The 10,384-nt window shown below is 34.6% G+C and overlaps 1 non-coding gene across 1 annotated transcript; it reads right to left on the bottom strand.

Annotated features, from left to right (window-relative positions):
- Positions 1–9,886: 9,886 nt before the first annotated feature.
- Smp_tRNA_02168_Pseudo_TTG.1.1 lies at positions 9,887–9,958 on the bottom strand. The gene has a single exon. It is a non-coding gene (tRNA).
- Positions 9,959–10,384: the final 426 nt, after the last annotated feature.

The raw sequence follows: 10,384 nt of genomic DNA, 5'->3' as shown, positions 1-10,384 counted from the left end.
TGTGTGAGAGCTATGATACTGCCCAGGTGACCAAACTGAAGCAGGTGGTTTTCTTAGGGGGACACACTCCGAGCCTTTGACCTGAAGGTCTGATCCACAAGGCAGTGGAGCATCGTGAGGAGATGCAGTCCCATGGTAGACGGTGACCAACAATTGATTCATATGCCATTTGTTCCCTCAGGATACTGGAGCCAGCCCATGTGCAGCATTGGTTTGGAATCATGGTTTTCCAACATCCCAGGTGGACTTTCCGTGTCCACCAACCCGGTTGAAGAGCCGGACATTTGCTTTTCATCCTCACAATTTCGTAAACAACAGTAATGCCACTGTGAGAAGGCAGTGAGTAGGACTTCCCTAATAGAGGCTATATATTCGCATGGCCATGTGAGAGCATTTGGAGAGGGAGAGCGGACTCTTTCCATTCTTGCCCGTACCAGGGCATTTGGGGGGCACAGATTTGATGCTGTCTAAAGAAGTACGTAATGCACTTAAAAGAAGGGAATCTCATGGATCCAGGATCATCAAATCATCATTCTAAACAAAGAAGGATGGAATTACGATGAATGTTATCCAGTGTTTTACCCCACCAATGATAGCAACGACAACAATAAGGACCAATTCTACGAGAGGCTACAAACAATCATAGCAAAATGCCTAGGAAAGGACCTGATAATCCTGATGGGAGATCTAGACGCCAAAGTCAGAATGGACAACAACGGTTGTCAACATATCATGGGACGACATGGACTGACTGGGAGAAAATAACGAGGACGACGAGAGATTTGCACATTTATGTGCATTCAACAAATTGGTTATAGGCGGCGCAATATATCCTCACAAACGCATACAAAAACCTACATGGATCTCACTGGACCACGCTACACAGAACCAGATCGATCATATTCGTCTCAGTGACGAATTCACAAGGTCAATGGAAGAAGTGAGAACCAGGAGAGAAGTTCACATAGCTTCAGATCATCACCTGGTTGTGTCCAGGACGAAAATGAAGCTAAAGAAGCATTGGAAAACTGGGGGAACAGCATTACAAAGGTTCAATACAGACTTCCTTCGACATAATGACAAGCTGAACGAATTCAAGATAATTCTCAATAACAAGTTCCAAGCTCTACAGAATCTACCGATAGAAGATGAAGCTACTATGGCGGACAACTGGAAAGGATTAAAGAAGCATTAACTTCAACATGTCAGGAAATTCCTAGTCGCAACAAGCATCATCACGAGGAATGGATCTCTATCAAAACCCTGGACAAGATTAAAGAAAGGAAGGATAAGAAGACGGAAATGAACAACAGCAGAACACGAGCAGAGAATGTCAAGACACAAGTTGAATACATAGAAGCAAACAAGGAAGTGAAGATGGTTATTAGAACTGTAAAGTAAAGATCCGTTGAAGAGCTAGCAATGACATGAGAAAAAAATTTAAGACAAGGAAATATGAGACAGCTATATGATACAACTGGGAAACTGACAAGGAATTATAGTGAACTCGAGAGACCGGTCAAGGACAGAGAAGGCAAGACAATCACTGAGATTCAAGAACAGAGGAGCAGATGAGTAGAGGAATTTGAGGAACTCTCGAATCGACCAGCTCCACTGAATCCATCGGACAGACATTCCTATAGCTGTCACTTAATAGATGATCGAAGAAATCAGGAAGGCGACCAGATAAATCAAGAGTAAGAAAACGGTAGGACCTGATAATATACTAACTAAGACACTGAATTCAGACTTAGAAACAACTGCAAACGTGTTCCATGTTCTATTCAGGAAGATCTGGGAGGAGGAACAAGTGCCAACAGATTGGAAAGAAGGATATCTATAGTGTTCGTATGAACTAATGATTATCTTGTACTTGGATTCCAAACACATCACATTCGTTTGTGTTCGCTAGTTCTATTTGGTCTAAATTGTCGTTACAATAATTCCAATACTTCTACTCATCGCAATTTCTCATCAAGATACCAAAAAGAGGGGATCTGAGCAAATGTGAGGACTACAGAGGCATTACACTACTGTCAGCACCAGGAAAAGGTTTCAACAGAGTGTTGCTCAACTGGATGAAAGACTCAGCAGACTCCCAACTTTGAGATCAACAGGCTGGATTCCATAAGGATCGGTCATACGCAGACCAAATCGTGACACTACGGATCATCGATGAACAATCAGTTGAATGGAACTCGTCACTATACATCAACTTCCTTGACTATGAGAAAGCATTTGACAGTTTGGATAGGAAGATTTCATGAAAACTACTTCGATACTATGGTGTACATGAGAAGATCGTCAACACCATACAGAATTCATACGACGGACTACACTGCAAAGAGATACGTGAAGGACAGCCGACAGACGCATTTCAAGTAAGAATCGGAGTCAGACAAGGCTGGTTAGTCTGAACTTTTATCTTTCTTCCAGTGTTTAACTGGATTATAGGGACCTAGACATCTGAGGAGAAGCACGGGATACAATTGATAGCTCGAAATCAATTAGAAGATTTGGGTTTTGCAGATGACCTGACCTTTCTATTCCATACACACCAACAAATGCAGATGAAGAAAACTAGTGAAGCGTCATCCTCTGCGTCAGTAGGCCTCAATATAACCAAGGTGAAAACCAAAATCCTTAAATACAACACGGAAAACACCAACCCAATCACATTTGATGGAGAAATTCTGGAACAGGTGGAAATTGTTACGTATCTTGTCAGTATCATCGATGAACACGGAGAATCCGATGTAGATGTAAAGGCGAGGATTGGCAAAAAAGGACAGCATTTCTGCAGTTGAACAAAAGTAACTCAAAACAACTGTCAACCAAATAGCAAAGTGAGAATCTTCAATACGAACGTCGAGACAGTTCAACTGTACAGAGCTGAAACTTAGATAACTAATACAACCATCATCAAAAATGTACAAGTATTTATGAAGAATTGTCTACACAAGATACTCAATATCCTTTGGCTGAATACCATTAGCAACAGCCTACTGTGGGAGAGAACAAACCAGCTTCCAGCTGAGGCGGAAGTTAAGAAAAGACGTTGGAAGTGGATAGGACATATATTGAGGCGTAAGTAAGTAATACATCCTGTTATTGTTACTCAATCCAAAGGAAGTTTGTTTCGGCAAAGTTGACTACTTGATCTACATCCATAAAGTGCATATTGTGATTGTAAAACTGTAGATTAATCACAATCTCAAACAATATCTCTCATTGTTTAGCGTAATACAAGCGATGCTGAGTCACTATAACTGCTGTTCGCATCATAACTTATCTCGTAATAGAACTAGACGAAGATTACATCGGTTGCTACTCAACAATAAACTGATTGTAAATTTACCGGTCCTACAGTAAGTCAGTCACGATCCTAATAGCTCAATCGTAACATCTCACTATGAAGCCAGTCGACCTATGTTCAAAACCACTAGACAGCATCGATTCTCTCAAGATATACCCTTACTGATAATTTACAAGCAACACGGAACCTAGGTGAAGCCAGTTACCTTATCGACTACTGATTGATTGCAATTGAACTACATATATTCGCAGAGTTTAAATGAAGTTCTACGTTTTTTTGTTCATTAGTTGTTGTCTAGTCAAATCTGAAAAAAATTCAACCCACTTTTCTTTCTAATTAACTGAGTGGACATCATAGGTCAACACAATGAATTAGTCATCAATTTAACACATGATCAAACCTAATTCTTTATATCACAGCACTATAGATCAATTGAACCAAAGGTTATCAACCAATTACGATATATAATCATTACTTTTATTATTATTCCCAATTGTCTCAGGTCTAAGAAAATATCCACGATACTAACATTAATTAGCCTTTTATGTATCCAAACCATAATTCGAAATAACAAAAAAAAGTATAGATTTGAGCTTATCTCAAATTTTGCTCACTAACTTATATTACGTTAACTACAAATGACACACATTTGATGAACTGTGTTTACATATAACATACTCAACAATAAACATTTTGTTGTTGTCGTTGTTGTTGTTGTTGTTTTTATTATCATTATTCTTTTGTAATTTTCATTAATTAACACAATCAATCATCGACAACACAATCTTGAAATTTTGAATTCTATTCATAACTGATTGTGAAACAGTCTCTTGCACACAAGAATAACATAGCTAGTTCAATGTAAGCAAAGATGGATAGTGGCTAGCAGAGGAATCTCGTTTGACGCGAGTTTCGTCCTATTTGAGACTCGTCAGCTGGATATACTTGCCACATCCTAGAGTTGATGTTCACTTCGGGACTCGAACCCAGTTCCTTTCACTTCAAACGCCATCGCGTTATCCACTCAGCTACTGAGTCCTGATAGCCACTTGCTTGTGCAATGGGGTGAAGTTTAAATTCAATTAGTATTGTTTGTTTAAATCTTCCTATTGATGTTTAGGACGCAGAGTATGCACATATGCCAATTAGAGACTGACCAGTTGCAGTCTTAAACATCAATGGGAAAATTCAAACAATCAATAATAAGTGAATTTATAGCTAGTTCAATGTTTATTAATTTTCACAAAACTATAAAACTATTCATATTACAAATTAGTTAATAAGTGTTACATACTAATTTGATAATCTATCAATGATCCTACAACATACAGTCATGTAGAAGACCTTAGAATTCAATTGTTTCTAACTGCTTTTAAATTTATGGTCAAATTATGGTCTAGTATAATCTGTTATTTAATGTTCTTAGTTAGTGATAACCAAAATTAACTACTAGAATCACTAAGAAATGATTCTTAAATCCATCTAGGCATTAGAAACTATACAACATTATTTATTTATCTGGTATAGAGAATCGTTTCAGTTACTTTTTAGTGTGATCATACAAAAAGATCACATGATGTAAATAATTAAGAAATCGAAGTCGAATCATCGTTGTTTACCGTAAACTGTTAATATGTAATAAGTGACCTTATCTAACAGAGAACTACTTGATCTTTTCTTTTTATGAATATACGATTGATAAGACAAATAGAAGTTTGTCATTTTGAAAGTGTTTAACTATTTGGGCTATCATCTGACATCTAATTTATCTACTACAGACAGAAGTCTTTGTTTTCAACGGATAATATGTAAATAACGATTCAAGATGTTGCTGTACTATGATACGTTTTATGTAGTTTTTGTATGTTTTTCATTTAGATTATTCACAAGTAAATCGTATGTGTAATATGATAGAGAAGACCATTGTCAACCCTTATATGATATGACATTAGTCACAACTACCTAATGATCAATTAATGTAAATATCACATTCCTGAAGGAAGTCAGTCACAGACTAAACAGTTCTGACTTGAGCTTGAAACTGACAGGATTTACTTATTCCCTCAAGACCTTGTTGACAAATGCCAGCTATCATGAAACATAAGAAAATAGGGATTTCTTTCGACTGCTTTCAACCACCTAATACATTAGAGAATAATTGGTCAAAGACTTGTCATTTGAGTCAGCTCGTATTCTTATGCATAAAGAAAACACAACACTTCTTACTTCTTACAAAATTAAGTATCAAGACAAACAATCCATTGATGGATATTATTCACATCAACTGACCTAAGTTAAACATCTGTTGAAAACCTGGACGCACTAGACAGCTGTTTCATCCTTGTATAGGGCTCCTCGGCAGTACGTACCCACCACCCCACCACCAAAGGTGAAAACCAGGAGCCGGTAATCAACGGTGTAAACGTTTCACTTCAATCAGTTCACAATATTGCCCAACCATCTTCTACTGTCTTTAGTGGGTAACTAAATTTGATAACTGGTGGGATCTTGGAGATTGCTGAGGAGTCCCACCATGAATAAGTCCAGACAAGTTTGTTGGACAAAAAGTTGGAATTATTTAAATTTCAATCGCTAAGATTATGTCAAATATAATTTTCACATATAATGTCTTCTCTTTACTTGGCGCCCAATTTTTGTCAAACTGTTTGTTCCATGGTTTACAGATTTTCAATGAATATTTAACTAAAATCCATTTTTAATATCAATAGTATCCAATGATCTTTACAAAACTTCCTTTACTTATGATAGACACAAATTGTTGAACGTGATCGATAAAAAAAAATACAAAAAAAGTTTTGTTTGTACACAAAATTCCTAAGATCAAAACAAATGAAATTAATTTCTTTTTTTAAATGTACAACCCGTATTTTGTTTGTTTTTTTAAGCAATACAAAACAGACAATCCAATAATGATGAAGTGGTTGAAGAACACTGTCTACTATGTGTTCTACCTGACATAAATTATGTTATCATCAATGTTGTTGACGTGATTGTCTTGATCAATAATAGTTAGTCAAGTACTCAATTGATGAGCTGATTAATTGATGCACACACATACACACACACTCATTTATAGCCAAGCATGAAAATATGCATAGATGTATACACGTATACACATATAGATCTTTTTTATACAACACAGTGAATTAAGTAATTTTCATAAATGTTGACAGTTAATGCTTGTGAAAAAAAAGTGCTTCATAAAGTCTATTTAGTAAGTATTCAAGTTTATATGACATTTTTTGTCTGAACTGGGTAGTTTGTATTGAATACCGGTTAAAAGAACTGCACTCAATCATACAAATGCTTCTACATCATGTGGATATATTCACTGTGTTTGTTTGTGTGTGTATATATATATATATATGCGAATGTTACTATGAGATTCTGTCTAGTTGGTCATAACAACGGGCAATAATTTTCAACAAAATGATTAGTGAAAATCATAAAAAAACCAGTGTAAAACACGTTGTACAATTAATAAAAATCCATCAATTCATGAATCTACAAAGTAAACCAATCTTAACATAACCCCTTTAACCATGATACAGTAGTTAGTTGTAAATAGTAGAGATTTCAAACGCATATTGAAAGTTAAATAGTTGTCTCCATTGGGATCCGATTATCTTTGAACTATATTACAAAGTGATTATTATGTTTGGAATTGTGAAATTAGACCATAACAACGAAGTGGTTTTAATAGTCATACTGTGAGGATCGACTCCTGATTTAATCTTTCTTACGTTATGCTGTTCAACATAAGGATGAAAAAACTGTTCACCGATCCCTGGTTTTTATTGGTATTCTGAGAGGCACCAGTCCAAGGCAAATGCAAATAACAAATTGTCTATATCGACTATAAATGACAAATAGTCATCAGAGTTGATTGCACACAAATTTATATAATTCTGCGTCATCATTTATACAACTTAATAACTAGTAAGCATGATTCATCATTTCATTACTTGAGATCGATTAAAAAGAAAAACGGAAAATATTTCCAATTTTGTTGTCTAACGGTTAAGCGCTCACTGAGAGACCTGAATGTGATGTGTTTGACCCTTGGAGAAGTTTTGATTTTGTCCTATAGTATGACAAAATAATTGCCTAGTTTCAGTTGTCCCGTATTTGATGTACATAGATGATTTTGATCAGTTTTGTTTAGAATTTGTCCCTACTATATAGATAGCCATAGTATAACGATCACTTGACACTTAAATCCTTTTTTTTGTAACCTTCCTTATGTTTGCACGTGGATCCCAGCACTAAAGTCCAAATGTGGACTCGAACCTAGGACCTTTAATTTTGTCGGCAAGTATCTAAGCACTTACTCATTGTGTCCAAATGGTCACCAACATCCTAGACTCCACTGCTACCTATAGTCCGAATTTACCATAAGACTTGTGAAAGAATAACTATATCAGGGCAGGTGACACACAAACCAACAGACTGATAGAAATGCTGTCTTGAATAGCGTAATAATGCACTCTTATGAATTACGATATAAACAATATACACAGTGGCTATATCCATTCATTAAGTTGTTCAGTGAGTGTCGCCATGATGTTTGAAGAGAAAAATACAGGGTTGTAGTTCCAGTATAAACAACAATGTTGTTATTTGTTAGGCATTCCCAACTAATGAGTTTCAAATTAACACAAAACGCGCGTCTAACACCTCACCTCTAGTTAAAATTCCTCTATTTTATAGATATTTATCTTCCTTTAACAGATAAAGACGACTAGAAAGATTATCAGGAAAAATGGTAGCTTTTTCACTTGACTTAGAAACATTTAAATTTTTTATAGATTCATAATAATAATCCCAATTGATGATTTAGTAACAAATTCTATAAGCTAAGCTTATTTTCTATCATTAAACTGACTAGGTTGTATATAAATCAAAGAGAAAAACATTTTATAGATAAAATTGAGAAGTAAATTAATTATATGATTTTTTTGGTAAATAATTGTTTACCATTCGATAATGAGTTCGTTGTATAGTTTAGAAATATAGTTCAACAAAGATTATGTTTAATATACTATTCATTTAATCGAAAAATGACATAATTTTTAAATTTTATATAGTTTAGATCATTAGTCAATTGAAAGTAGACCACCATGGAAAACCTAGAAGCACTGTTTGACGACTGTTTCGTCCTATTGTGGGAATCCTCCTTGGCAGTGCGCATCCACGATCCCGCCTCAGGAGATTCCAACACAGGACCTACCAGTCACGCGCCATAGCACTTAACCGATAGACCACTGAGCCGGACAGCATCCAACGGTGTTAACAATTGGTAATCGTGTTATGATTGCTAGTTTTGACTGAATTCAGTTACAGTCATGGATTGATATTATCTGAGGGGTATTTTGTATTATAAGTCATAACTATACCATTTATTGTTTTCTTCTTTTTATGGGAAAGCTTACTGTATTATTGCAAACCTGAAAAAAGATTGAAACCAGAACTCTCAAGTTTATCAAGCTGGAATCTAATTAGACTTCAATATTTGGTTTCGTTGTGTGTATGTATATGTGTATGCTCTTATTTGGAGTTCAATTCTCAACGAAAACCGTTGTCTAATCTTCCATGGATTCTAATAAACCTTAAGTTTTTAAATCTTTAATGCTGATATTGATTCATGATGCTTAGCGATGTCACGTACTGATCATGGATACTTTTTTTATATTCTCAATATTTTACCTTCTTCAAAAATCTTTATTAATAAAGGTTTGTAATTTTCGCCTGTTGATATATATTAGTACAATTGATCAATCTTTGTTTACCATATATATATATATATATATATATATACATTTTAAGGAGACAGCCTCAATAAAGTATTACTTCATAAGACTTAATATGTTTACTATATGGCTAGTAGTGGAATCAAAAACACGTTTCATTTTTTTAAAGACTCTTCATTCGGATATACCTTCATTCCAATGTTGATATTCATATGGTCATTCAAACCCAGTATCCTTCGCTTGAAATAACTAACACGTTATCCTATAAGCTATTGGTTACGAATTGGCATTAAATTACTCTAAGAACATAAATTTATATGTGAAGATTTGAAGCATCCTATTGTTCGTATTTCAATCTGCAATGAATTAATCTTGGTTTCTAGGTCAAATATAGAAATTGCAATGTTCTAAATATGTTAATTACTAATATGGATAAAAAGGACATATTAATTGTTGTGTATACTTACGTTAAGATTTAAATTGAATGGTAAACAGATATGAAACTCACATGGAGTCAATCATAAGAATATTGATACAGATGTTCACCAGTAATATCATTAGAAAATCATGTTTAGATAAGAGATATCATAAATATGTACTCTTGTTTGACTGCGAATTTGAATATAACATTTGTACAAAGATTACTAACATTAAACTTTTTTTCCGTTTCAATATTTTATAAAAAAAAACGGACTGATCTTATAAGCAAAGATAGATGGTGGCTAGTAGTGAAATCCAGGATGCGCATTTCGTCCTATTTGAGACTCGTCAGCTAGATGTACCTGCATCTCAGAGTTGATGTTCACTCAGGGACTTGAACCCAGTACCGTTCGCTTCAAACGCCATTGCGTTATCCACTTAGCTACTGGATCCACATGGAGACTAATTTGTACAATGAGGCGAAGTTTTAATTGATTTTTGTATTGGTTGCTTGAATCTTCCTATTAATGTTTAAGACTGCAATTGATCAGTCTCTTATTAACGTATGTAAATTCTGTGTGAATTGCATCATTATTACCCAATCTGACGAATCCCAAACATGTGTCCTAGATTCCATTGCTAATCACCATTCATCTTTGTGTTACAATAGTTGAAATAATTGTCTATAATTCATTTATTTTCTTATTATTAATAGTTTAGAATTAAGAAAGAACACAAATCTCCCCCTTCTAATTTGAACAAATCTACATAGGAAATAAATATATTAATTAGTGATGAATTATATTTTTATTAATTATATTATTTTATATTATTTATTGATTTATTGATTTTATAAATTATATTTATATACATATAC

This window comes from Schistosoma mansoni, chromosome 6 (genome assembly GCF_000237925.1).
Source record: "Schistosoma mansoni strain Puerto Rico chromosome 6, complete genome".
Taxonomy (NCBI): Eukaryota; Metazoa; Platyhelminthes; class Trematoda; order Strigeidida; family Schistosomatidae; genus Schistosoma; species Schistosoma mansoni.
This window is presented reverse-complemented; position numbering and strand designations above follow the sequence as displayed.